Source organism: Terrapene carolina, unplaced genomic scaffold, assembly GCF_002925995.2.
Source record: "Terrapene carolina triunguis isolate 2854851 unplaced genomic scaffold, T_m_triunguis-2.0 Scaffold131, whole genome shotgun sequence".
Lineage (NCBI taxonomy): Eukaryota > Metazoa > Chordata > Testudines > Emydidae > Terrapene > Terrapene triunguis.
Genome location: NW_020664482.1, coordinates 20,091,366 through 20,097,534, shown reverse-complemented (window position 1 = coordinate 20,097,534; position 6,169 = coordinate 20,091,366).

Sequence of the window (6,169 nt, the reverse complement as noted above, 5' to 3'; positions counted from 1 at the left end):
AGGAGCGGCCGCCAGAGGAAGTGAAGGGAAACTCATTGCGCATGCTCACTCCTCTCCCGTACGCGAGGCGCCTTACACAAGCCGCCATAGAGCTTGGAGGACCGTGCAGAGAGAGCGGCCCCACTCACTGGCTAGGCAGCCATTTTGGATGGGGACAGGGAGGAGGGCGGGGCGTCGCGTGATCCCCTGAAGCGGTGGCGAGTGGCCGGTTAAATCTGAGCGGGGCCGGACTGGCTGCGTGCAGCTTCCGCCTGCGCTCCCGGTGAGCGCGGGGCCCCAGCCCACGGGTCCTGCCTTGCACCCCAGCGCGGGGGCCCGGGGCGTTGTCCAGCCTCCATCGCTGGCGCTCAGACAATCCCTGGTCTCTAAGGCGGCGGGTGAAAGACCCGGGTCGGTTGGGCTCCTGCACCAGGGGGATGGGCCACGGTGAACCTATGGTTGCAGGAAGGCTAATCCCAAATAAGGTTACCAACTTTAGTTGGACGAATTCCTGGAGGTTTCATCACATGACATTATCTTTAATTAAAGATTCATCTTTAATTCCTGGAGAATCCAGAACAGTCCTGGAGGGTTGGCAACCCTAATCCCAAACCCAGATCTTGGGCCAGGGAACTGGTTTATTTCATGCACTGAAGATTAAAATCCTTTGTTGGGTATGCCATAGGATGGGACGATATTAGAGTTGTAAATAAAAACGAGTGCTATAATACTGCAGGGTATATACCCACCCAACACGTGGTGCCAGACAAATTGATCCACCAGATGCATGTAGAAGCATAAAAATACATCGCAAAGAGCCATAACTGTAAGAAGGGCTGTTAATTCTTTCATTATTTGACCTGACTCCTGGTATCCTGCAGTTTATGATAAAATATCTGTGTGGTATTATTTCCCCTTCGTTTTTCATCCCAGTGGATTTTCTGTGCTATATGAATTACTCAGGAGAGGGGATGAGCTTGAATTTGCACATTGTTCAGTTAGCTATGCAGATATGTGTGTGTGTTTATTAGCAGCCAGACTAAGTAGCCATTAACACCAGGTTTTGCCATTGCTAAATTCACATATACAGATTCATAAATATCCACCAACATTTAAGGTGTCTAAGGCACTTCTGGTATTTTCTGTGTCAACATAAGAAGTTTACAGTTTGGATTTCCAAACACCAGTGACCTGGAATGGCCAAGGAAGAGTTAGCGTTTGGTAGACAGCACTGACTGTAGTATGAGCTAGGTGTGGGAGGGATAGGTCAGTGGTTTGAGCATTGACCTGCTAAATTCAGGGTTGTGAGTTCAATCCTTGAGGGGGCCATTTAGGCAACTGGGGTAAAAATCTGTCTGGGGAGTGGTCCTACTTTGAGTAGGGGGTTAGACTAGATGACCTCCTGAGGTCCCTTCCAACTCTGATATTCTATGATTGGTCCTCAGTGACTTGGGTTCTATTCCTAGGTTCACTACTAGCTTGTTGAGTGTTGCCAGTCACTTTGGGTTAGATTTGCTCCCCCTACTTTTAGGTGCCTAGAAAATCACTGGTATTCACAAAGCCTGACGTAGGCGCCTAGGCTCCCTGCAAAATGAATGGGGTGATATAGGCCTCTTAGGACATGATCCACACAAATCAACATGCTACCTGGTTTCACCTACAGTAGCCAAGGGGAGGGGTGTATTCAAAGCCCCACCTCTCCGAGGGAGTTTGGCACTTAAATCTGAACTGCAAGGAGGCACCTGGGAATCTGAGCTGCAAACCCTCTCGTGGTATTAGGTTCCTATGCCATTTCTGCAGGATGTTCTTCCTCATACATTTTGGCCCGGCCTTTAGGATACTCATCTGGGATATGGGAGCGCTCTGATTCAAGTCCACCTGGGGTGGGAGAAAGGATTTGAACAGGACTCTGCCATCTCTTAGGAGAGGGTCCTAACCACTTGGCTTGAAGATAGTCTGATGTGGGCAATCCCTCAGGTCTTTCCTGTTGAAGCTGTTCCACTGTAGATAAATAATGTAAGAAGTCACTGGAGCAGGAAGACTGGAGGCTGGGTCTCCCACTGCCCTCTTGAGTGCTCTTATCAGGCTACAGAGTCATTCTCATGTTTTCTCTCTCTCTCACACCCAATAATTTTTTCAGGCAGAATGTGCACTTGAACCAGGTCATGTCCCAGGTGAGTACCCTAACCACTGGGCTAAAAATTATGAGGAAAGGCTTCTTCCACCCTCTAGTTGTTTTGTTTGGGTTTGCCTAAAGGGGTCCAATCCCATAGGCAAATTCTTAACATGTTTACTGGATCAGGCCCCCATAGGCAAGTTCTGTGGAAGAATACCTATCTTCTCCCGGTCTGTGCATCACTCTGGGGGGTTAGGCATCCAGATACTTCAAATAAGGCTGCAGAAGACGCTCTCAGAGACAGAAACATAGGCACCTACAGAACTTTTATTGCAGTATTTAGGCGCTGAGTGAATTCTATTGCCTACAACTGTCAAGGACAGCTGAGTTGGAGTTTAGGGAATCCCGGTGGGGCCTGATTCTGGGATTTAGGTGCCTAAAATGGTAGTTGGGCACACAAGTCCTTTTGTGAATCTTGTCCTTCAGTGCTCTGTGCCTCAGTTTCCCCATCTGAAAAACAGATAGTGATACTGACCTCCTTTGTAGAGCACTTTGAGATCTACTGATGAAAAATAGTCCATAAGAGCTACAAAATGAGTCCTCATTACTTGCATCCTGGGTCTGTCATATCTTGGTCATTCTTCTATCATCCTATTATGGGAGGTACAAGGAAATACTTATTCCCACAAGGCACATATGATGGATTATATCCCTGTGCTGTTCTTCCTTTTCCATAAGAATCCATTGCCACCATGTACGAGCCTTCCAGGACAAACATGCCTCACTTGTGACATCCTGCAAGAAAAATAAATCCAGTCAAGAGAAAAACAGACCACATAGGAGTGATGGAGAGAAGATCAGGGAAAGATTTATGGTCCCAATTTTTATAGCCACATGAGTTCTGTGGTCACTAAGTAGTTACAGAATTAGACCCGGGCAGGTGGGGAGGGGAAGGTTGGTCATGTTGAAGCTGACCTTAAAGAAGGGAAGTATCAAACAAATAAAAAATAGAGGGATTCTCTGAGACGATCCCCTCTTAATGTCTTGGAAATAACCCTCAGAGATTTGGAAAGAGACAACTTCCAAAAAATACATCCCCAGTTTTAAACAAGACCACTTACATGAAGTGACAGGATGCTTCAAGAGATGTGTGTACTTCCAGGAAGATCACAAAGAGACCTGTATGTATTCTGCAAAGTGGCTAGATTGTTTGTTGTTGTGGTGTGTGTGTGTATATGTGTGTGTGTGTGTGTTTGTAATATTAAAGGGAACAGTCTAGTTTTTGGAGATTAAATTTAGACTTTTTAAAAATTTAAAATGAGGAAGAAGATGGGGGGGGGGGGGAATTCACTTAACATGAGTAGACATATTTTAAAATTTTCAGTAACATTCTCCTCTAGCTTTAAGAACCCCAAACATAATGACAATATTATGCTAGTACCAGTGCTAGAGAAAATAGACTGATCAGTTTTAGTGTGTGTTTTTAATCAGTTTAACTTCCTAGTAGGTAAGAAACAGTAAGTGAAATTAATTAGAATATATAGCAAAAATGACCAAGGTCCAAATTACTGTCCAAGGTGAGTGAAATTTTACAAAAAAGGTTAAAAAAAGGCATCTGATGAAAACTAAATTTAATATTTTCAAATTATTTTGCAGCTTTAATATGCCGTGATGTTTTAGTAATACAGGGAAGAACATGCTTTTTTGAAATAGGTCTTATCTATGCACAGTAGTTTTGAATGTAGACAAGTTAAAGCTCCTGTAATTAACTGGGGACACTACAACCTCTACAGAAAGGGAAGCATAATGGGATGTGCATCTAAGTTTCCTCTCACCTGTGCAGTTGGCTATCAAGTGCCATGCAGGAGGGGAAAGGCGCCCCGGCCTGGTCTGGACCCGCTGGAGCTGCCATGGCCAGGGAGAGGCACCTCTCGCCTGGCCCCGAGCTGCTGTGATGAGAGAGGGCTGGGGGAGTCCTCTCTCCCTGCCTCAGCCCTGGGGCAGCGTGCACCCCAAACTCCTCATTCCTGGCCCCACTCTGGAGCCCTCACCCCCCCACACACACACCCCAACCCTCTGCCCCAGCCCTGAGCCCCCTCCCGAGCTCCTCATCCCTAGCCTCACCCCAGAGCCTTCATCCCCAGCTGGAGCCCTCACCTCCCCACACCCCAACTCTCTGCCCCAGCCCTGAGCCCCCTCCCACACGCCAAACCCCTCGGCCCCACCCCCGCCACACATCACTTCCATATTGGCGCACATAACAAAATTCATTCCACACGTGCATGTAAAAAATTAGAGGGCATACTGGTGTGCTACGTGTATATATATGGATATAGATATAGAGTGTGTGTTTGTGTGTGTATATATACACAGACATACACTCTATATCTATATACACAGACATACATATACAGAGAGAGAGAGACCTTCTCATTCTTGGCAGCCATTTGTGATGTAAGAAAACCCATTCCATTATAACCATCAGTAATTCATTGACCAGCATATAAGCCCATTTAACTATTTTCACCTTTAATTTATTTTAGTATGAAAAGCTTTGTGCTGATAATACTAAAGACAGATGCTGAGTATGAGCCAATACTGGCAATTAGTAAATCAGCTTGGTATCTATCAGAGAACTCTACCAAACAGTCCTCAAAGAACAGGTAGAGACATAAGAGATGATCGGTCTGTGACAAGGTGATTTACACTTTTAAATGAATGCTGTATTTTATTTCCTCCCTCCCCTTTCTGTATGCTGATTAAGGTCATACAGTGGAGGCTAGCTGTGCTCTACAGACAGTAACCTAAGGCAGCAAAATATAAGGGACAGTAGACTATTCAGTAACTGTGGTTCAACGTCTTAATAGTTGAAGTGTCGTCTTGAAGATCGTAGCTTCTGTTTCTGGAACTGCCACTGACCAGCTTGTGACAGATGGCAAATAATTTCCCCATCTACAAAATGGTTTTAATTAATCTTGATAAATTACTCTGAGATTCTCAAATGAAAGACACTAGAGAAATGAAAAGTATTATTTACTGTTTTTGTGGGTGATTGCAGGCTGCTAGGGGAAGACAGTTGCCATTTTTCCAGGGGACCAAGAACTCCCTAGTGCTTGCTGTGTGCAGCAGATACCTGGGTTTCAGAGCCACTAGCGGATTTCAGTGCCCAATTGCTACTTTGAAAATCACAGGTTCTGTGTAGAAGTATCTTATTTCAAAGAGACTTCAGGAAAAAATAACTTTGCATAGAGAACTTCCTGGCATAGAGAAAGAATCCAAATCTACAATAAATCCAACATGTAACTCATCTTAAAGAGTTTTTGATTTGATAATGTGTGTTCAGAGAAAGACAATTACAACACTTTTCATTGCTTAGTTAAATGTCTTTTCCTTCTGAGCTGGTAAATACATCTGCTTTTAAATCCCCTTGAGCCTCAAAATCTGGTTATTTGGTATTCAGTGACAGATAAGAAAAGCGTCTTTTTCCCCCCCAAAAAATGTATTAAAATTCTAGCACAACTCTTACTAATTTATTAACAGTATATATTAGCTAAGTAATAATCCCAAGTGCCGTGGGGGGGGGGAAATCCAAACCTCTTGGGAGCTTCTAAAACTGAAGCAAAAAAAATAAAATAAACTCAAATCCTGTACATAGTAGTAACAGTAGAGTCAGGAACTAAAACAGGTAAATGAAGTTGAACAACACTAATATGGCTTGCATCTAGCACATCTCAGGATGTGAATTTGTTAGATCTTGCAGACTAAGGACCTGATGCTACAAACACTTCTGTAGATACATTTGTTTACTCATGTAAGCCGTCCTCCTAACTTGGAGTCTAAGTAGGCCTGAGTTTGAGCAGGTACTTGGCTGTAATGGCACCAGCACCCACCTCTCGCACTCCCTCTTTGGCCGATATATGCCTGCAATCACTCAGTTTTGAACGGAGTGGCACCCACCTCTCACAGGCGCCCCCTTTCTGGTTGGGTGTGAGCCTGTTTTTCTTTCTGTACTTACAATGGGGTGGCACCTGCCTCTCACAAGCATCTCCCCCCCCCCCCCCCCCCCCCCCCCGC